At 48.1% G+C, this 22342-nt stretch overlaps 1 long non-coding RNA gene across 1 annotated transcript in view; it reads right to left on the bottom strand.

Moving 5' to 3' along the window:
- Window positions 1-15462, bottom strand: part of LOC138849406 (uncharacterized) — a 294363-nt gene extending 278901 nt beyond the window's left edge. The window contains exon 1 of the long non-coding RNA XR_011388232.1: window positions 15378-15462. This is a non-coding gene — a long non-coding RNA (uncharacterized lncRNA). The remainder of the gene's footprint in view (window positions 1-15377) is intronic.
- Window positions 15463-22342: the final 6880 nt, after the last annotated feature.

A 22342-nucleotide genomic window follows, 5' to 3' on the forward strand; every position in this document is an offset into this window, starting at 1 on the left:
GTGTATGGTTTCTCATTGTAGCTGACTTAGCTGCCAATAGGACTTGGACTGTCCTCTGCTCTTAAAGAGCTGATACGCATATCCCCACAGACCTTAGCCTAGTACAGTGATGCAGTTGTGTTGTGACAATAACCATCAGAATGCCTGGCACAGCAGACGCTCACCAGACACTGGCCCCTCCCTTGTTCAAGCATACCTCATATTAAGGGACTCTTATTACCAGCCTTCTTATTTCTGCACGTCATGGCTCTCTGGTCCTGACAGACCCAGTGTTATATGTTGGCTCAGCATTTACACTATAGGCCTACTCTGTGCTAGATGCCAAGAATACAAGTATGGAGACCTGCAGCCAACCTTGAGAAACTTGTATTCCAGTGGGAAACACAGGTTCTCAGAACCAGATTTAATTACTAACCCAAGGTGACATCATCCTAATGTCAAGGGAGCTATCAGAGATACCACATATGGAGAAAAATAATGAAAATGTCAAATTTATGCTATATTAAAAGGCAATTTCATTCATTTACTCTCTATTAAAAGATGCAATGATTTTCAATTTTTATAAAGAAAAAGATACCTTTTTAATTCCCTGTGCCACTGAAATGCATTGTTAATTTTCAATTTTTAATACAAAAGGCTGAAATCTATATTAACTTTGATACACAACTACATTTGCATAAGCTCAGAAAGCTATAAAAATGCCAGTTACAGTCGACAGATAAATTCATACTAAAATAAAAGCTAAATGTATTCACTTATTAAAACTCTCTTAAAGACATTACAGATTATTATTTTAGTGCTTGTGAAGATAAATAGCCTTAAAAGTAAAGGATCTTTTCCTAGGCGACTCCTGTCTGTAATGTCACATTTTCAGGAAAATTTGGCAGAAAGTTCAAGGAAAACATAATAAGGCAAAATCTAGAGAAGGAGTTTTTATAATAACAAAGTTGAGTTGCAACACCTTGACTTTGTTGTACACATGCTCCAACCAGCATTTAACAGTAAGATTCAGCGGTATGAGCTCCAGCACCTCCGTCCAGGGGTAACTCTGAAACCGCATGAAGAGTCATCCAACTTGATTCCTGCTTTCAAAGGCTTTCCTTTAAAGAAAGACTGCTGTCTGTCCAGGTTTGGGCTCCCCACACAAGCCCTCCCTTAGACCAGGAGTAAGCATCCACAGGACCAGTTCTCCATCAACATGGCCAGCTGTTGTGCAGAGGAAGCAGGGCTCAGCGAATGAGACAGGAGAAGCTGAGTTTGGATGAGGCAAGACGGGGAGCAGACGGGGCAGGTCTGAGCGTGGGACACCCCTCACCTAGGGACTCAGCCTGCGTGTCTGCGGGGTGAGAGTGGAGCCAGAAGGAGACCAGGTCTAGCCAACAGATGACCTGGTGGTAAATTACCCTTTTACTACAGTGAAGCAACAGCTTTGACTAGTTATTCTTTCCATAAGATGACAAACACAAAGTCAAAATTACCCTGGAAACTCCTTAAAAGCCCATCAAATTGCCCATAATGTATAGGAATTGCTCTTTCTTGAACCTTGATGTCCAGATTCACTGCAGCTATACTTACTTGCTCCATATTGGAAACCAGATACACCCTCCCCCACATGACCCAGTGGTAGAATTCATGACTATTTCTTCAATCAAGTGCCAGAAGAAGCAGCTGGCTTATGTTAGAGGCCATGCTGAAAGAAACAATGCATACATTTAAACAAAAAAAATATGCAATATAGGAAGAGGTGTGTATTATGAGAGGCATGTGGGGATCCAGGACAAGTAGGAAAGAGAGATTTACCTCTGTGACACTTCACTCAGTCCAGATAGGAACATACAGAGCTCAACATAGACGAAATAACCTATAATATTTAAATGATTTTCTTTTTTGGATGGGGACTAAAACCTGCATTTGAATTTGCATAAATTTAATTGACACGTGATGCAATTAAACTATGCTTTCCAATTTTGCCTAGACCTGCACTGTCCATTACAATGCCCCCTACAAACTGGGATATGTTCCAGGTATAAAATACACACTGCATGTCGAAGACCTCATATACCAAGATGGAAAATATCTCATTGCAAAAATTTTATTTAGATGACTTTTTAGAATTATTTTAGGTAATTGGTTTAAATTAAATCTTGCTAAAATTATTTTCACCTGTTTTTTCTTACTTTCTCTTAAAATGGCTACTAGAAGATGTAAATTAACATGTACCTCCTACCATTGTTCTACCAGGCAGCACTGGCCTTGAGAGGGGGCCTGGATTTAGCCTGGAATTATCCTAGACTGAAATTTTAAATTGCTAATACATGGTAAACTTGAAAAAATTATTTGAAAACTGTCCCTTTTTCTTCATCAATCCTACCAGATTTAAGAAAGCACTGGCTCAAACTACTTTTTATATTTAAGCTGATAACCCAAAACTGCCTGCCCCATCTGTTTTGTCTTATAAGTGGATTCAAAATGATCAAATCTCAGATGTCATTTTTAAACCTATAGTATTTATGCATCACATAATCTATTGATTTTCAAGTCTGAACACTTTGTATTCAACAGTACTGCATCCAATTTTAAAAGTTTTCATTCTTTTTTCTTCTAAATGTCACATAGTATATTCAAGTAGGTAGAAATTACTTGAGCTCCCATGTTTTATTACACAAATTTCAGAAGCACATAACCAATACACACACTATAAACGAAGGAAAGGCTTATACACCAGGCTCCAACAGATTGCGCTAATTGCAGAGACGAGAGTGGGTCCAGCTCCTCATTGTGCTGTCCCATTGTTTAAATACAAGGTACACAGAATTCTATGTGGCAAGGAGAAGCTAGAAGGCAGGCTGGGTGATAGCCAAATGCTGATCCCACCGCCCACTCCCCCAGAAAGCATCTTGCATCTTCATAATGCTAGCTTTCAGCAAGCAAAGCAAAGAATGGGGATTCTGGCTGATAATGACCATCTAATTTATCTCCTAGAAATAAATAAATTAAAAAATATTAAATAGATGAAACAAGTAATGAGATAACCTTAACCATGCATTGTGAGTCATTTCTTTCTTTCTTTCTTTCTTTTTTTTTTAAGATTTATTTATTTGAAAGTCAGAGTTACACAGAGAGAGAAGGAGAGGCAGAGAGAGAGAGAGGTCTTCCATCCACTGGCTCACTCCCCAACTGGCTGCAATGGCTGGAGCTGTGCCAATCAGAAGCCAGGAGCCAGGAGCTTCCTCCAGGCCTCCCACACAGTGCAGGGGCCCAAGGACTTGGGCCATCTTCTCCTGCTTTCCCAGGCCATAGCAGAGAGCTGGATCAGAAGTGGAGCAGCTGGGATTCAAACCGGCGTCCATATGGATGCCGGCACTGCAGGAGGGAGTTGAACCTACAATGCATTGCACCTGGCAGCCCCCACAAGGTACTTTTCTTGCCTTTCCCATTGCCATCTCTTGTTCCTGTGGATACCCTGCTGAGACGGCAGGAACAAGCCACACCACCTGGCTCAAGCCCCCTCGGCTACTTCCTTCCACAGGGCTCAGTTTCCACAACTGTGAAGCCAAGCACCGTCCAGCATGTGTGAGCATTCCTGAGCAAACGAACCGAGATCACTCATCCGCAGAGCTCCTGCGCATGATCAGCTCAGGTAAACATTAGCTGGTGGTTGTTTGTTTAGGGGTCTGTTTTCTGGTGAGCGCCTCTGAGCAAAAGTTCTATCACGCTCCTCATGATCAATGTGTGTTAAATAAATACTCTCCATCAAATAGCAGCTCTCTTACGGGAACATTTGAAATTGTTACTGGTGAATCCCCGAGGACTCCATACTTTACATACCACTTGAGGATTTTTTTTTTCCGTATCTCCTTATCACCTATACATTATTATGTTTCTTTACATTGACTTAATAGCAAAGATTCATTATATCTGACCTTATGTTAAGAAATAGAATACATGAAATCACAGATTTAATAGCTGTGCCTTTTAATATTCATTAAAATATGTGACCCCTAAAATAAAAATCTGTTCATCTGTGTACACCTTCTCAAACAACGTCATACACCTCCACTTGAATCCCCACCTCACTTTGGACAAGTAGCTCCAGGAAATGGGTAACTAATTAACAGATGGCCAGATGGAGGAGCCAGTGTTGTGGCACAGTGGGTTCAGTCACTGTTTATGAGGCTGGCATCCCACACTGGAGTGCAGGTTCAACTCCCGGTTGCTCTACTTTTAATCCAGTTCCTTGGTGACACGAGTGGGAAAGCAGTAGTTGATGGCCCAAGTCCTTGCGCCCCTGTCACCCACGTGGAAGACCTGGGTGGAGTTCCTGGCTGCTGGCTTCAGCCTTGCCCAGTCCTGGATCTGCAGCCATTTGGGGAGTGAACCTGCAGACAGAAGATCTCTCTGCCTCTCCCGCTCTCTGCCTTTGGAATACATACATACATACATATATACATACATCTTTTTTAAAAAAAGAATGTGAATGAAGTCTGGATAAATACTAGAATAGCAACGAGTTAATTCACGAGACCTTGGAGTAGACAGATCATACTAACTCTGAGATCATACGAACTCACTCTGGGATCTTTCACTCCCAGCTGCTACTGCGCCAGTTCTCAGGCACAGAAGATGCGTTGTATGTCAGCCTCATCCAGCAAAGGAGGGCCTTAGCCTGCTCCCTGCCTCCCAGAAACCAGGACCACAGGTAATTAAAGGTAAATTGAGGCGCAAGGTGACAGGCACGATAGAGCCTGAGTCCCTGCCTCCTGCCGCCTTGTCTGAGCCTGCCTCTCGCAGGAGGGGAGCCGGAATGAACTGAACAGCTGCAGAAAGTAACAGCGGCCATTCTAGAGGCGGCCATTCTGGAGGCGCCCAGATGAGTCCCAGCAAACGACAAGTGGAGAGGGCCGCAGCCTTCACTCCATGTTTCTCTCTAGGGGCACTTGGGGTGGGTGCACCACGAGCTAGTCTCCCCTTAGCCAAGATGACCACACATTCTGCTATTCGCTCTCTGTTCTGAGCAAACAAGCATCCCAGGAAGAGTTCCTCTGGGGCGTTCTTATCACCAGCATTCCACAAAGCTCCCTTTCTGAGCTGTGAAGTATGGAATTTAATTATCACAATGAAAATTAGCTAAATCGTGGCAAGAGAAATTCTAGAACTACAACCATCCACTGGGCTTGAGGCTGGAGATAGGCCGAAGAGAAGCGGGAGATTATCTGAGGTGCAATGACCTTAGGGAAAGGCAGCAGAGCTGGGTGACCTGTTTCAGACCACTGGGAGCGGGAACCTGGTAAGAGCAGGGAAGCAGGAAGTGACCTGAGGGAGGGGTTGCCGCTCCCACTTCTCACACCTTAGCACCACCTGCGAGATAGCAGAATTCCCAGTCTCGGTCCCACTCCAGACCTACAGCGCTGGAATCTCATTTGCTTCACGTAAATGTTTGGCGTGGTCCTCCCGGCCTCTCTGTCACTGTGTGTCCTTACAACCACACGTGATCAGGGTCCCCTTCCTGGCTGACTTCCCTAGCACAGCCAACTACCTACTGCAAAGGACCAGTCTGACACTCACGACGCTCTCCTTCTCGCTCATCGCCTCCACGGCCAACCTTGTCTCCTGGCCTCGGAACATGCTGATTTTCTGCCCAGAACACCCACTTGTCAGCTCGCCGACACCAAGTCTCAGCCTAATGTCACTTCCTCCTGTCACTCGCATGTGGGTTCCCCCACCACTGTCTGCTGTGGTCCAGGTCCTTCCCTCACAGCAGTCATTCCATTCATACTCCAGGTTAGCTGTGTTCCCTGCAAGACTGTTCCGGTAGAACCACGTGTGTGTGTGTTCGCTGCTGCAGCCCCAGCACCGCACACTCTGAATCAGAATAGGTGCTCCAGAAATGCAGTTTGAATGGGTAAATAATTGAAGCCTGTCTCTTCGCTGCAAGGCTCTCCGTTGCTAATGAGCATCATCCGTCTCCAAGAGAATTTAAAGTAGTCAATGTTGCTCAGACTAATTCGTCTATTTGCAGCAAACCTGTTAATGTTCTGGGAGCAGGGCTCTCTAGAACCCAGTCTGGAAAATCCTGGAAGAAGCAGAGATGAGAGACGAGTGTTCCTAGGTGTCAGACTGTCACAGAAATCTAGAAAAGGTAAAAAATGTGAGTATTCACGGTAGAGCCGCTCAGAAGAGAAGGACCATGAAAAAGGACCCTGAGTGCTCATCGTAACTACGTGAATCCTTTCCTTGGGATCACGGCACAGCAAAACCTGACAAAACTCCCCATCATCCCAATCATGAGAGGGGCAGCAATAAGGCATCCATGAGGGGACCACAGAGGGATGGTGTTCAGGTCACAACTGTTGGGTAACAAACCATTCCCAAGAGCACCCGCAAGGACGGCTTAGCTGTGTTTGGTATGTCTTCAGCCAAGGCAGCCGTGCTGAGGGTCCCTTCAAGACAGGAATGACGCACTCGAGGTGTGCTGGAAGCCCCGCCAGCCTGGAGAGCCGGGGGTCTCTCTTCCTCTCCCCCTGAGCCATCTCCGAGGGACCCTTGGTCTCCTACATAGCACGGTGGCTGGATTCCCAAGTGCCAATGACTCTCGGTATCACAAGGGTGTAGGGCCTCAGCTAAGCTGGCCTTAGAAGTCCCAATGCGTCCTTTTCACCAGCTTCTACTCAAGAAGCAGTGACAAACCTACCCACATTCAACGGGAAGGAAACTAGACTCCACTTCTGAATGGGGGAGCGGCAAAGGTCTAGGATGGGATATATTGTTGGGCCATCGTAGGCAAGTGTTGTCTGCCATGGAAAGCAAAAAGGTACAGGAGTATTTTTTTTTTTTTTTTCAAAAGAGAAACTTCCTCTGCTGGGGCCAGTGCTGTGGCTTAGTGGGTAAAGCTGCTGCCGCCTGCAGTGCTGGCATCCCATATGGGCGCTGGTTCAAGACCTGGCTGCTCCACTTCCTGTCCAGCTCTCGGCTATGGCCTGAGAAAGCAGTAGAAGATGGCCCAAGTCCTTGTGCCCCCGCATCCATGAGGGAGACCTGGAAGAAGCTCCTGGCTCCTAGCTTCAGATCAGCACAGCTCTGGCCATTGCAGCCAACTGGGGAGTGAACCAGCGGATGGAAGACCGACCTCTCTCATTCTCTCTCTCTCTCTCTCTCTCTCTCTCTCTGCCTCTCCTTCTCTCTCTGCGTAACTCTGACTTTCAAACAATAAATAAGTAAATCTTAAAAAAAAAAAAAAAACTCCTCTGCGGGCCAGTGTTGGTGTAGAGTAGATTAAGCTGCCACCTGAGACACTGTCGTTCCATACTGGAGCACCGGTTCAAGTCCTGGCTGCTCCCCTTCTGATCCCGCTCCTTGCTAATGTACCAGGGCGGGAACAAATGATGGCCCAAGTACTTGGGACCCTGCCACCCTTGCTGGAGACTGGATGGAGTGTGAGACTCCTGGCTTCAGCCCAGACCAAGTCCCACTGTTGTGGTCATTTGGGGAGTAAGCCAGCGGATGGAAGATTCTGTGTGTGTGTGTGTGTGTGTGTGTGTAACTCTGCTTTTCAAATAAATAAGTAAATCCTTACCAAAATGAAAAGAAACTTCATTGGGAATCTTCTGTTGCAGAATAAGGAGAGAAACATGATAAGGTGTGTCAAGGTAGAGTAGGGAGTTTGCTCCCTGAAGTGTGGAGACCTGACCCAGGAAAGCCCACATAGGTCTAACAGGAGCGCGGGGACCTCACCTTGCCACAGTGAGCTGTGGATCTGTTGAAGTTTAAAAAGCAGTTGCATCGGGAAACAGACAAAATACATTTAGGGGCTCGCAAGACCAAACAAAAAGAAAAGCAAAACCAGAGCCAAGTCTACCTATGGAAAATGTACAAGGTGTCCAGCACCTGTGAAGTGAATGTGCAGGCTTTCAAAAAAGCCTTGATTTTCTGGGAGAGACCCAATTTCAAATATTTTGTCACCATGACAATCCTGAACCGAGCCTTGAAAGATAAGTGGGATTTAAACATTCTGCCAAGCAAGCCAACCAAACAATAGACAAAGACGAGTGGGGAAAGGAGTAACAAAAACGCCATCTCTCTCTCCTTTTGCTCCAAGAATCACATGCTTTGTGAAAGCCTCCATCACAAAGCAGGCCCTACAAGAATACGCATAAATGCAAAACCTTGCTGCCTGCTTAGCCCAGCACAGGCCTTAAGAGCTCCACCACTAGACAGTCTTTTCTCTGGTTAAGTTAGTGGGCTAGTCCTACAGATGCTCTCTCGGATCCCTTTCCACAAAAGGACCCACTACGCATCTTCAAGGAATGTAGGGAGCTGTCTCTTCCAGCTGTTAACATCTTTGGAGTCTGCCTGCACCTTTAAGCCAAGGTTGTGCCCTTGTAGGCGTGGCTCCCAGCCAATGACTGGGCAAAATGGTGGCACAGGACCTAGGCATTGCCCCCACTGCACATGGCTCCCCAATGGCAGTCTCTGTCCTGTAGAGTCCCACTGGGCTAACAGAGGCTTTATCTTCTCTGTGTCGCTGTCTGATGATTCCGACCGCCCAGTCCTGTTTCACAGAACGACTCCCCCATAAAGCGTTGGCACCGCTGGCTCCACGGGCAGCATCCTCAAGTGTTCTCCAGGAAAAGCCAGTATCCCACCCAGAGGCGTACAGCAAGCCACTCCCAGCCTGGGCATCTCAGGAAAGATCCCAGAGAATGCGCCCCTGCAAGGCACACTTTGATAGAAGAGAGAATGGATTCTGGCAGCATGGGAGGTTTTCATGGTGCAGTGCTGCACTTGGGGAAGGACTGTCATTGATGCTGTCATTGGATTGATCTCCAGGGCAATCTGGATGGGGCAGGGAGTCCTCAGTCACCCCTACCCCCGGCAAACAAATTTCACTTTGCTTCAAATGGGTCTTCAAACCATTCCCTAGAGTAGCTGAAGTTTGCAGACCTTAAATACAAAGTTGAATAATATATCCTGGCTAAATAAGACTGTTCCCATTCCGGTAACTAACTTTACATCTTACCTTTTAACTAGGTATATTACTTATTTACATATTTTTAAAAATTTTTATTTAATTTATTTGAAAGGGAGAGAAAGAAAGAGAAATCTTCCTTCCACTGGGTCAATCCCCAAATACCCACAACAGCCGGGGTTAGGCCAGGCCCATACCAGCAGCTAGGAACTCCACCTGGGTCTCCCAAGTGGGTGGTAGTAACAAGTACTTGGACTATCACCTGCTGCCTCCCAAGTACATTAGCAGGCAGATGGGTCAGAAGCATGGGGGTATCCAAGAGTCAAACCAGGTGCTCCAATATGGGATGGGGATGTCCCAAGTACGGGCTTAACCTGCTGCGCCACAGTACCCACCCCTCATCAGATATTCGAAGGGTCAGTGTTGGGGCAGTATGCTGGCCGTTCTGCTTCCAATCCAGCTCCCTGCTAATGCACCTGGGAAGGCAGAAGAGGATGGCCAAGATGCTTGCTACCTGCCACCCACGTGGGATACACAGAAGGAGTTCCTGGCTCCTGGCTTTAGCCTGGTCTAGCCCTAGCTGTTGTGGCCATCTGGAGAATAAACAATAGATAAAAGTTCTCTCTCTCTCTCTCTTTCTCTCTCCCTCCCTTCCTCCCTCCCTCCCTCCCTCTGTCTCTGCTTGTTGCTCCACCTTTCTAAATAAATATTTATAAAAGGGTCTGTGTATTACTTGGGCCTGGGATGTTTGCTTCTGCAAAGTTCAGCCATCCCTGATGAGAGACCCACACCAACCTGGACCCCACAATAGCGAGGACCTGAGACAGCAGGCTCTCGGGCAGCCTAAGAGAGAGACACACACAGGGCTCCGGTGTCACTCTGGCACCTGCTGAGACCCCTGGGGAAAGGCTGCCCCTCCCTCACTAGCAAGGCAGGACCCCTGGCCGTGAGAGCACCCCAACCCGTGCATCAGCCAGCCTTGTGCCAGGGCACCAACACAGGGATGAGGAGAAGCTGAAACTTTAATAAATCACATTTTTTTTTTAATTTAATGATTTGAAAAGCAAGGGTGCGGAGAGCTCTTCTATCCACTGGTTCACTCCCTAAATGGCTGCAAGGGCCGGGGCTGTCCCAGCCTGAATGCAGGAGCCTGAATTCCATCAGGCTCTCCTACATGGGTGCAGGGGCCCACGTACTTGGGCCATCATCTGCTGCCTTCCCAGGCACATCAGCAAGGAGCTGGATCTGAAGCGGAGCAGCCGGGACTTGAACTGGCACTCTGACGTGGGATGCTGTCATTGCAACTGGCGGCTTGACCCACTGCGCCACGACACTGGCTCCAAGTCAAAACCTTTCTCGTCCTCTTTCTGGAAAGGGCTCAGCTCTGTCTCCCGTTACTGTCATACACTCAGAAGGCAGTGGTACTGCTTGCTTAGATTCCACCCATGTCCCGAGAATCTGCATAAACACCCACTCATTTCAGGAGCAAACCCACTTCTAGTTTCTCTCCTACAGCTGGAATGAAGACCTAATCCCAGCCGGCGCCGCGGCTCACTAGGCTAATCCTCCGCCTAGCGGCGCTGGCACACCGGGTTCTAGTCCCGGTCAGGGCGCCAGATTCTGTCCCGGTTGCCCCTCTTCCAGGCCAGCTCTCTGCTGTGGCCAGGGAGTGCAGTGGAGGATGGCCCAAGTGCTTGGGCCCTGCACCCCATGGGAGACCAGGAGAAGCACCTGGCTCCTGCCATCGGATCAGCGCGGTGCGCCGGCCGCGGCAACCATTGGAGGGTGAACCAACGGCAAAGGAAGACCTTTCGCTCTCTCTCTCTCGCTCTCTCTCTCTCTCACTGTCCACTCTGCCTATCAAAAAAAAAAAAAAAAAAGACCTAATCCCTAATCAGAAAACATAAGAGTCACAGAGATTCCACTCGTGGAAAGTCTTGACCTGACCGTGCCTTACAGGCTCCAGATGGACAGGACAACACTGCACAGTGCCCATGGCAGAAAGCGCCACTCCCATGCCTGGTTAACCAGCAATCAGCTCACCAGCCACACTGTATCTGCGTCCTCTCTACTGCACATCTGCTTCTGCCTCACAGCTCCTCCCCGCACACAGGCCAGCCTCTCCACACTCCTGCTCATCTGGGATGCTTTCTGCCTCACACTCTTCCCTGTCTATTCATCCCCTGCTCTTTGTCTCCTTAGGAGTCTTCACAGCCAGGGCCAGTGCTGTGGCTCAGCTGCCTTCACCTCCTGCATCCCGTATGGGCACCGGTTCGAGTCCCCGCTCCTCCATCAAGCTCCCTGCTGATGCACCTGGCAAAGCGCAGAAGGTGGCCATCTGGAGAGTGAACTAGCAGATGGAAGATTCATATTCTCTCTGTGTGTGTGTGTGTGTGTGTGTGTGTGTGTGTAACTCTGCCTTTCAACTAAATAAAATGAATCCTACAAAAAAAGAGCGCCAAGTGTTCACAGCTGCTGTCAATGCTGCCCTTTCGCCTCGCTGCCCGCCTCTGAACCCAGCACAGCTGCAGATGTCCCTAGTGGCTTGAGCTCCCCCATTCCAACCCCTTTTGACTTCTCTACCTGAGGATCCCTGGGTACTGGCTCAGCCATGAGGTAGAAGAGTGGAGGGGTTAATGCCCTGGGGGTGGGGACTCGCTCCCAAGAGGGGAGTGGATTCTCCAGCTTCTAACTCCTCCAGGGGCACACTCTGAGGTGAGTCCTACTTAGGTTCTCAAAGGTTCTCCAACACGATTGAGCTCCAGCGGTCTGAACAGCAACCACCCACCCACTCATTATTAGTTTTCTCTCCTCCGTATCTCTTTGCCTACTGTTCCCTTGCACTTCCTGGAATCACCTCCTAAATATTTAACTACTTACACCCAAACCTTCGTCTCGGTATTTTTGTTCCTAGGGGCACACAAACTAAGACAACTTCCAGTTCAATCCCCCAGAGTTTCTGAGTGATCCCCCCTCAGTCACCATTGCTTATATTGAGAGCATTTCCCACAACAGCACTACACAGGTGATTGGCACCTCTAGACTGCCCCTTGGGTCTTTGACACTGGCCCAAAGACTCTAGGCAGAGGTGAATTATTTCTATAAAACATGGCTGCCCTACCTCTTACTAGCAGGAGGCCATGATGCTGACCAAGTCAGCACAGAATCTGAATATCTGAATGTATGGTTAGTCAAATGCTATTAAGGAGAATGGCTAACTACCACCCCCATAGGATACACATATTGTTTCAAACACTCACATTTACTTCCAAGTACAAGTCATTCAAACAACTCCAGAGACGCATAAGTCATTTGGATTTGTTTCTTCCAGAGAGGGCTCTGTGGTGAACTCTGCCAGGAAAGGATTAAACATGCAAGGACCTGATTACATGAAATGCTTTGGTGAAAGGCACTAGGAGGGGAGCCAGAGAAGACAGGGAGAGCGGTCAGATCGTGACACGGGTGTGACTGACTGCAGCAGAGGGAGAGACCCACAGAAGCACCCTAGATCAGTGTGCAGCCAAAGCAAGATTTGCCAAAGCTGTTGGGGAGTCCTTGTGCCAAAGCTGGCTGACAGAGAAGTCCCTGCCTCCCACGAATGGGTCTGTCTTCATATCCCCACCCCACACAGACACTGGTGAGCAGCAGCCCTCAGAAAAATGGCCTTGGCAGAAACACAGGGCCCAGTTTCAAGAGGCAGCAACTGGAACCTGAATCAGTTAAAGTCCCTGTGCTACAAGCTCTGGAAGGCCATTCTCATAGTCACTCAGGGGCCAGATGAATGTCCTCTAATTTGGGATCCTTGCTGTCAGAGAATCACATACCTTATTATCCTGGCATGGCCAATGAAACATGAGAAGTCGAAGGTGTTCCCTCCAGACAGAAGCTCTGAGAGCCAGCAGGTGATCTGTCATGTTCTCTTTCTCTTCTTCCTCATCGATGGAACCAGCTGTGTTCCAGATAGAAGCTACCCCATAAGCCCAATTCCCAAGGCCAGGATGGCGTGCACAGTGCTGGGGCTGAGCCCAGCAGCCCTGGGCAGAGGTGTTAGCTGCAGAGGCTGGAGCCTTCGTTACACGGTGTGACCGGGCCCATCCTGACCAATACACAACTTCTACCACCTCTCCTAGTTGACTGCTCCACACACATCCACATAAGCGAGATCAGCGTGACTTCAGATTTGAAAAAAATCAGTTTTCTCCACCTGCCTTTCTCTACCCCTCCACTTTCACAAACAAGAAGTTCAGCTTTTTATGGGTTGTTAGTTTTCTCATCGGCTAGCACGATGAAGAAATATGCTTGTTGTTTTTTTTTTCTTAATCCTAAATACAATATTTTTTAAAGGAGAAGAAAGAAAACCACACCCGGAACTTCTGTGACAGAGAGATACTTTACAGCACTGCCGGATGGGTTCCTCGCTGCAAATCTCTTCTGAAAACACAGAGCCTGTGTGGCTGCACGCTTTCATCCATCATCCCCCATTACGCACCATAAATTCTTTTTCTTTCTCCTCTTTTGTAAATCCTTTATTGTAGATTCAAGGGAGTAAAACTCTATTTAAGAACTTAATGTTCTGGATGAAGTTATACAACTTTAGATGAACAGGAAAATAATCCTGACAAGTGACAGAAGATTCACAAATACAAATCCACTTTGGCATCTGTTTTCTCTATTGTCAAAGAAGAAGAAAGAAAAAAAAAAAGTCCAGCAGATGCTGGCTCAAGCAGCCTAACTGGTCATCCACTTCCCCACGAACAATGCCAACAGCCTGCCATGCATGACCTTCTGTGCTGGCCAGAGAGGCCGGGGGTCTGGGAACAGAGTGGGCGAATCCTTTTGATTTAATCACGGGTTAAAAGGAGCTCTCCAAACTTTTGCCAAGGAACAGCACACAGGAATTCGGGGACACAGTATTAGTGAGGATACCTGGTCTTTGGCTAAAAATAGAACAAGGCAGAATGCTGACTAATTGACACAGCTAATTATAGGGACTTCCTACAGACAAGTGCTCTGTCAGCCTTTTTTTCTCATCCTAATGGTTATTGCTGGTTTCCAATGAGAGGAAGTAAGAAAAGGAGGCGTGTGACGCTTGGGGATTGCTGTCACCCGGGAGGAGCTGGGACCATGTGGGACAAGTTCAGGCTGACGGCCACCCACCCTCTCCCCTGCCTCTTCTCAAAGCTGGAGACAGATTCCTCGGCCACTCCAGCTACCAAATGCATTTGGTTCCTGATAGAATCAGTAAAGTAAGTTCCATTTCAGGCTTCCAGCTGTAGCGAGACAGTCCAACGGGTAGAAATCAATCCAATTGAAGCACCCTTGAGCACAAATCAAATGAGACTAGGCTGCAATTGAGGGAGATTACAGTCATAACTTTGCTTTAGAAGCGACGGCGGCTCTCGCTCTGCGTGATCTCTGAAAATGGAATGGGCGCTCTTGGCTATGAACGACGACGCAGGTGCCAGAACACGGTTTTGCTAAAGAGTGTTATTAAAATGTCTTTATCTGTCTGGGGTGTGTCATCATCATTAAAAACAAAGCAGAGGGAAAACTAATCAAGTCAGATCATATTCAAGGGGCTCCAAGCCTGACGTGCCAACAATACCATTAATGCCAGTGTTTAGGTGGGTTCCTGACGCCTGCTGTCAGTCAATGCAGGCCCCCCACCCCCGCCATGCTGCAGGATAGCTACAAGGGATACTTCCCAGAAGTGACCTGTCCTACTTCTAAGCTTGCCTTCTTGTCGTTGTGCAAGGGGTCAGACACATCCACACTCACAGCATCACAGAATGTGGGGCAGGAGGAGCCCTCAGCCAACACCTCCTACGTCCGCATCCACTCACTCTCCTCCCACCAGACATCCTCAGCCACCCATTCAACAGATGGGGAGAACCGAGGCCCACAGAGGCCAAACGGGCTGTCTGAGAACCCACGGCGAGTTCAACGCCATCAGAATCCAGCTCCAGGGCTGTTTCCTTAGGACTCCCACTAGTCATCAGCAGTGTCCAGGTATCTTTTGCAGAAGGGAGTTAACACACAAATCAGTACCACACTACCCCAGGGGTACCTACCCGGGACACACCCGCTCGCTGTTCAGGTGCCAGGCGGGCAGCAGTCAGCACACCGCGGGGTCCACCGGGAAATACCGAACGGAGACAAGAAAGGCAGAACACGCGGCCCGCCCGTCTCTGAGACACCCTGCGCTCCAGAGTTCCGGCTCTTTCTATCCGCACGCAGCTCAACAGACCGCAGGGAAACCCAGGGCTGGCCAAGCGAGGAGAGGCGCGGGCACCGGACCGTGCGGACCAGCCCGCCACAGCACCCGCCCTGAGGGCCTCATGAGCCAGGCTAAAGGGGCAGACGGACCGGAAGGGCTAGGACAACACCTACTTAGGTTCCTGCTAACACTCACCGCAGAGCGCTCCCGACGCAGACAAGTGGCACCTGCGAGGGCCGCCGCCACACCTGCTGCACGCGGCTTCTCTGAGGGACAGACCGGAAGTTTGGGACTGTGCCCACCCCCTCGCTCCAGAGGCAAACTGTCATAGGCCAAAGCCCATCAGCATGTGATGTCGCTCTGGCCCCAGTGATTGGTCCCAGGCAAGCATGTGACCTGCATTCGTCCAATGAGAGTGAAGCCCACTTTTTCTCAGCGGTTAGCGGAAGGGAGAGCTCCTGATGCTGCCTAACGTGAAATGTGAATGTGAGGGGGCTGGTGCTGTGGCTTAGCGGGTAGAGCCGCGGCCTGCAGGTCCGACATCCCCTATGGCCACCGGTTCAAGTCCCAGCTGCTCCACTTCCAATGCAGCTCTCTGCTGTGGCCTGGGGAAGCAGTGGAAGATGGCCCAAGTCTTGGGCCCCTGCATCCGCGTGGGAAACCTGGCTCCTGGCTCTGGATCAGCTCAGCTCCGGCCACTGCAGCCGTCTGGGCAGTGCACCAACGGATGGAAGACCTCTCTCTCTGTCTCTCTCTCTCTCTCTGTCTCTCCTTCTCTATCTGTGTAACTCTGACTTTCAAATAAACAAATCTTTAAAAAGAAAGAGATTGAAGCTTGCAGAGTCTGCTGGCTCTTGTGGGCCCCAGGCAGTGAGGCACCGTGGATCCATCCAAGAACACCTTGCTGTCCTGTTTGCACAGTAACCAAGTTGAGAACCCTCCACCAGCCAGATTGGCGCTCTTTCTGCAGTTCTCCTTGGGCTATAACAGGAATGCCCCCTTCCCCACCGGTAGGCAGACACAGCCGTTGGTGGAGACGCCTTGCCTCCTGGAAAACCTTGTTTGTGACGCCCGCCATGGAGTCTGACCACGTAACCCTCCCATTCTTCACCAGAGTGTCAGCGGCATCTTCTGTGGCCATGCACTTCTTGTAAGAATTTACGTCCATGGTCCACGTCAATGAGTTTCTGGCAGCCGGTGGATGACTAGGAGACGTTCGGCTTCAGCCTGAAGCAGGTGTGGCCTCCCAGGCACCGTGAAAAGAGAGCATCATTTGTATAGCAGACAGCAGCCGTGGGTTCCTGGCTGTGGCTGTGGCTGTGGCTGGGAACTTCTGTTTGATTATGTCATTGACTTCTGCTTGTGGAAAAGAGGCAGTGAGATCCTTGTGAAATACAGGAATGAGGTCGGGGGAGGAGATGGGAAGAGAGCACTATGAAAGAGGAGAATCAGCGGAAGTCCCGCAGGCCAGGGCTGAGCTGCTTTGTGGAAATCTGGGGTTATTTCAGAAAATATTGAATTCAGGCCTATAAAGGGTAAGAAGGGTCAAGCTAAGCTCGACATGGAGATTTGGTCCAGACACGGGGAGCCCTTGTTCCCTCTATGACATTTACCCAGATACCTCTGTGGTCTGAGACTTACCAGGACTGTGTTTTAGAGGAAATTGTTCTACCCCATAATACGCTCAATTCTGATGCAAGTAGGATGGGCTGATGGCTGGAGGACAGTACAGCAGGGGCCAAAGTGAAGCTTCCCACGTTCGAATTCCAGCTCACGCCAGTGATGCGATTATGGGTAAACGCATGGGCTTCTCCATGCCTTGGTTTCCTGATTGAGGTAAACAGGAGCATAAAGGCAAAGCCCTTGCAGCGTCCTAGGGCCATCGTGAGTAGGGAAGGAGATGAAATGCGTGGCGCTGGATGTAGTAACTGACACATAATGAATGTCCCGTCACTCTCAGCCCATCATCGCTTCTCTGTGATTCCTGTTCTATGGATGGAGTGTTATTGTTTCACATTAAGCTGTGGTTATATTAATGGACCTGTGGAGCCAGCGGAAACTTATCCCTAGAGGGCGAAGCTATTTGTAGCGACTACCTGAGGTGGTAAACAAATAATTCAGCAATGATGGCTCCGTGCGCTTCATCCTGCAGGAGAGAGGATGCTCCAGGGGCTGCCAGAGCAGAGAAAAGAGACATCCAATCAGACGGAGAGTAGCAGCAAAATTTCCTGACAAGAGGCTTGAGCTGAATTTAAAGATCATGGCCAGCCAGCCTCCGGGATGACCCCGCCGCGAGCCAGTGCACCAGGGATGGCCTGCGTGACAAAGCGCACAGTTTCCGTCTTGGTGTCTCACTCAGCCATTCTCGCCGGTCCCTCACTCTGGGGAAGCCACGTGCCAAATGATGAGGACATTCAGACAGCCCGGTGCAAAGGCCTGTGAGGTCGGCAGCCAGTGAGGAATTGGAGCTTTTCCAGCTGTCACGTGTGAGGGCTTGGGAACAGTTCTCCAGCCCGTGGTTAGCCTAGAGATGACGACAGCCTTGGCCGACAAGGTGCCTGCGAGCTCACGGGAAGGCCTGAGCCAGAACCTCTCAGCCGCACTGCTCCCTGGTCCCTAACCTTCAAAGCCACGAAATAACAGAGGGTGAGCATTCGGCTTCATCATTAAGCAGCCAGTTAGGAGGCCTCTGTCTTCTGTCTCAGTGTCTGAGTTCAATGCCAAGCTCAGCTCCCGATTCCAGTTTCCTGTAATGAAGACCCTGGCAGGTATCAGTGTTGGCTTCCTGCCACCTACGTGGGAAACCTGCATTGAGTTCCCAGCTCCTGGCTTCAGTCTGACCCGGTCCTAGTCACTGCAAGCATTTTGGGGGAATGAACCAGTGGATGAGAGATCTGTGTGTATGTCTGTGTGTGCCTGTGTATTTCTGTCTCTTAAGTAAAATGCTTTAAAAATTTCCAGATAAACATTTGCTACATAAGCCACCAAGCTGTGGGGGGACTGGTTGCAGAGCAGCAGACAGCTGGTGGAAGTAGGAAGACGCTTGTGGGAGAAGCAGAGGAGGACACTCCACACAGAAGTGACAGCATGTGCACAGGTACCAGGTCAGGGCCCGAGACTGGACCTGGGTCCCAGTTCAGGCCTTTCAGTGAGTGAGTGGCAGGAGATCAAGTGCAGGGCTGGGAATGGCCAAGAGCGAGGTCTGAAAGGCCTAGGAAGCCAAGCAAAGGTGTTGGAGCCCGACCCAGACCCTGAAAGTCAGAGAGAGGCTCCTGAGAATTTTAAACTGGGAAGTGATAGGGGGAAATGTGTATTTCTTTTTTAGGATTGTTTTGTCAATATTGGAATGGCCAACCTGTCAGTATCCCCTGGTTATTGTTGTTTTTCTTCTTTAATGGGTTCTTCCCAATGGCATTCAAACCTGTTTTAGAATCTCCTATTTTGAAAAGTTCTACAGGAATGCCACACCTACTCCCAGTTCCACAGAGTTACCTACATATGCTACAGAAATTCTACCCATTGATGCATCCATCCATTCCAGTCTGGCTTCTGCCAAAACTGTCCTTGCTAAGGCCATTAGTGACCTTCATGCTGTCAACTCCTGTGCTTGGTTTTCCACCCTCACTCTCAGCACCATCCATGCTCTTGATGATACCACTTGGCTTCCAGTATGTAATACTGTTGGATTTTCCAGTATCTCAAGTCTAGCTGTTCCTTCTCCAAGTCCTTTTTTTTTTTTTTTTTTTTTGGCTCCTCCCCCACTTCCTCCAACTCATACAAGTTGGCTCCCAGGGATAGACCCTATAGTCTCCTCTCTCTAAATGATCATCCAAGCCACCATAGCCTTCCTAGACCTCAGCAATAACCTTTTGACCAGCCTCATTAATTCCACTTTTTTTTTTTTGACAGGCAGCTAGTCCATTCTTCAAGTAGTAGCTAAAATAGTCTTTTAAAACGATAAACCAAGGTGTCAGATTTATTTGTGTGAAACTTTTCCATAATGCACCTTGCTATATAATGCTCACATATGGAACACTGCCCATGGCCTGCAAGGCCCTTCATGATCTGAGCTGAGACTCCCTCTCCAGCTTCATTGTCAACTTTCTTCCCAATTGTTTACTCCTGAGCTCTTCAGGCCCAAGATCCTCCTCCAGGCCTGGAATGCTTCTCTACTTTTTTTTTGTCTTTTTTTTAAAAGGTTTATTTTATTTATTTGAAAGGCAAAGTTATAGAGAGAGAGGGAGAGACACAAAGAGAAAGATACAGAGAGAGAGAGAGGGAGAGGAGACCTTCCATCTTGCTGCTCACTCTCCGAAGGGTCACAACAGCCAGGGTGGGGCTAGGCTAAAGCCAGGAGCCTGGAACTTCATCCTAGGTGGCAGAGCCCCAAGCACTTGGACCATCTTCCACTGCTCTCCCAGGAGCATTAGCAGGGAGCTGGGTCAGAAGTGGAAGAGCTAGGACTTGAGCTGGCACAATACTGGCCCCTATTCTTTGTCTCAATTTATCCTTTAGGTATCCACTTAATTGACATTCTTTTTTTTTTAACTTTTATTTAATGAATATAAATTTCCAAAGTACAGCTTATGGATTACAATGGCTTCCCCCCCATAACGTCCCTCCAACCCGCAACCCTCCCTTTTCCCACTCCCTCTCCCCTTCCATACACATCAAGATTCATTTTCGTTTCTCTTTATATACAGAAGATCAGTTTAGCACACATTAAGTAAAGATTTCAACAGTTTGCTCCCACACAGAAACATAAAGTGAAAAATACTGTTTGAGTACTAGTTATAGCATTAAACATCAATGTACAGCACACTAAGGACAAAGATCCTACATGAGGAGTAAGTGCACAGTGACTCCTGTTGTTGACTTAACAAATTGACACTCTTGTTTATGGCATCAGTGATCACCCTAAGCTCTTGTCATGAGCTGCCAAGGCTATGGAAGCCCCCTGAGTTCACCGACTCTGATCATATTTAGACAAGGCCATGGTCAAAGTGGAAGTTCTCTCCTCCCTTCAGAGAAAGGTACCTCCTTCTTTGATGACCCGTTCTTTCCACTGGGATCTCACTCACGGAGATCTTTCATTTAGGTTTTTTTTTTTCTTTCCCCAGAGTGTCTTGGCTTTCCATGCCTGAAATACTCTCATGGTCATTTCAGCCGGATCCACATGCCTTAAGGGCTGATTCTGAGGCCAGAGTGCTGTTTAGGACATCTGCCATTCTATGGGTCTGCTGTGTATGTCACTTCCCATGTTGGATCATTCTCTCCCTTTTTTATTCGATCAGCTAGTATTTGCAGACACTAGTCTTGTTTATGTGATCCCTTTGGTTCTTAGTCCTATCATTATGATCAATTGTGAACAGAAATTGATCACAGGGACTAGTGGGATGGCATTGGTACATGCCACCTCGATGGGATTGAATTCGAATCCCCTGATATGTTTCTAACTCTACCGTTTGAGGTAAGTCAGCTTGAGCATGTCCCGAATTGCACATCTCTTCCCTCTCTTATTCCCACTCTTATATTTAACAGTGATCACTTTTCAGTTAAGTTTCAGCACTTAAGAAGAATTGTGTATTGATTACAGTATTCAACCAAAAGTATTAAGTAGAACAAACAAAAAATACTAAGAGGGATAACATATTAAGTTGCTCATCAACAGTCAGGGTGAGGGCTGATCAAGTCACCGTTTCTCATAGTGTTCATTTCACTTTAACAGGTTTACTTTTTGGTGCTCAGTTAGTTGTCACCTATCAAGGAGAACAAGTGGTATTTGTCCCTTTGGGATTGGCTTATTTCACTCAGCATAATGTTTTCCAAATTCCTAACAGGGATCACTTTTCAGTTAAAATTTAAACACCTAAGAATAATTGTGTGTTAATTACAGAGTTCAACCAATGGTACTAGAACAAAAAAAAATACTATAATGGATAAAGTATTACATTGTACATCAACCGTCAGGACAAGAGCTGATCAAGTCACTGTTTCTCATAGTGTCCATTTCACTTCAACAAGTTTCCCCTTTGGTGCTCAGTTAGTTGTCGCTGATCAGGGAGAACATATGATATTTGTCCCTTAGGGACTGGCTTAATTCACTCAGCATGATGTTTTCCAAACCACCCTGAACGTGCCCGATCTCGTCTATTTGACATTCTTAATCAGAGTGGCCTTTATAGCTATTCATTGTGTGTGGCAAACTACCTCAAAGCTTAGTGGCTTAAAACAACCACCCTCATTACATAATGTGATTTTTGAGAGAAAGGGGTTCAGGCAGGGCTCAGCTGGGTGACTCTTCAACTCCTTATTGCATCAACTGAAGTTATTCAGTGGTACTTATCTGGTGGACAGGTTGGCCTTGAGGGGCCCAAACAGCTTCACTCACATATCCAGTGCCTAATGGGAATAATGGAAAATCTGGCTTATTGGAATCATAGACCGGAATGGAGGACTATAGACACATGGAGAACTCAGAGTGGTCAGGCATCTTAGCAGCCAGCTCAGAGCTTCTGGGGAAAATGTTCTGGAAGCTGCAATGTGGAAACCTTTTTTTTAAAGATTTACTTATTTACTTTAATGTCAGAGTTACACAGAGAGAGAAGGAGAGGCAGAGAGAGAGAAAGAGAGGTCCTCCATCTGCTGGTTCACTCCCCAATTGGCCACAATGGCCAGAGTTGGGCTGATCCGAAGCCAGGAGCCAGGAGCTTCTTCCTGGTCCCCCACGTGGGTGCAGGGGCCCAATTGGCCCATCTTCCACTACTTTCCCAGGCCATAGCCGAGAACTGGATCAGAAGTGGAGCAGCCACAACTGGAACCAGTGCCCATATGGGATGCCGGCACTGCAGGCAGTGGCTTTACCCGCTATGCCACAGCGCCAGCCCCATGGAAGTTCTTATGAACAGGCCTTATAAGTGCCAGACCATCATTTCCACATCATCCCATTGATAAAAAAAAAAAAAAGATAAAAAGATAAAACAGAGGCTAGCTAGGCTTAAGGGAAAGAGATTAGGGTCCACTTCTCAAAGCTAAGAGTAGCAGAGTCTTCAGTTGTCTTCATTCTGCCTTTCTGCCTTTCCAGAGGTCCTCTCATAAGCTCTTATACCTTTTTACTTCTTAATACCTTAATTTTAAATGACACACTCATTTGTGTGCTT

Source organism: Oryctolagus cuniculus, chromosome 4 (assembly GCF_964237555.1).
Source record: "Oryctolagus cuniculus chromosome 4, mOryCun1.1, whole genome shotgun sequence".
Classification (NCBI taxonomy): Eukaryota; Metazoa; Chordata; class Mammalia; order Lagomorpha; family Leporidae; genus Oryctolagus; species Oryctolagus cuniculus.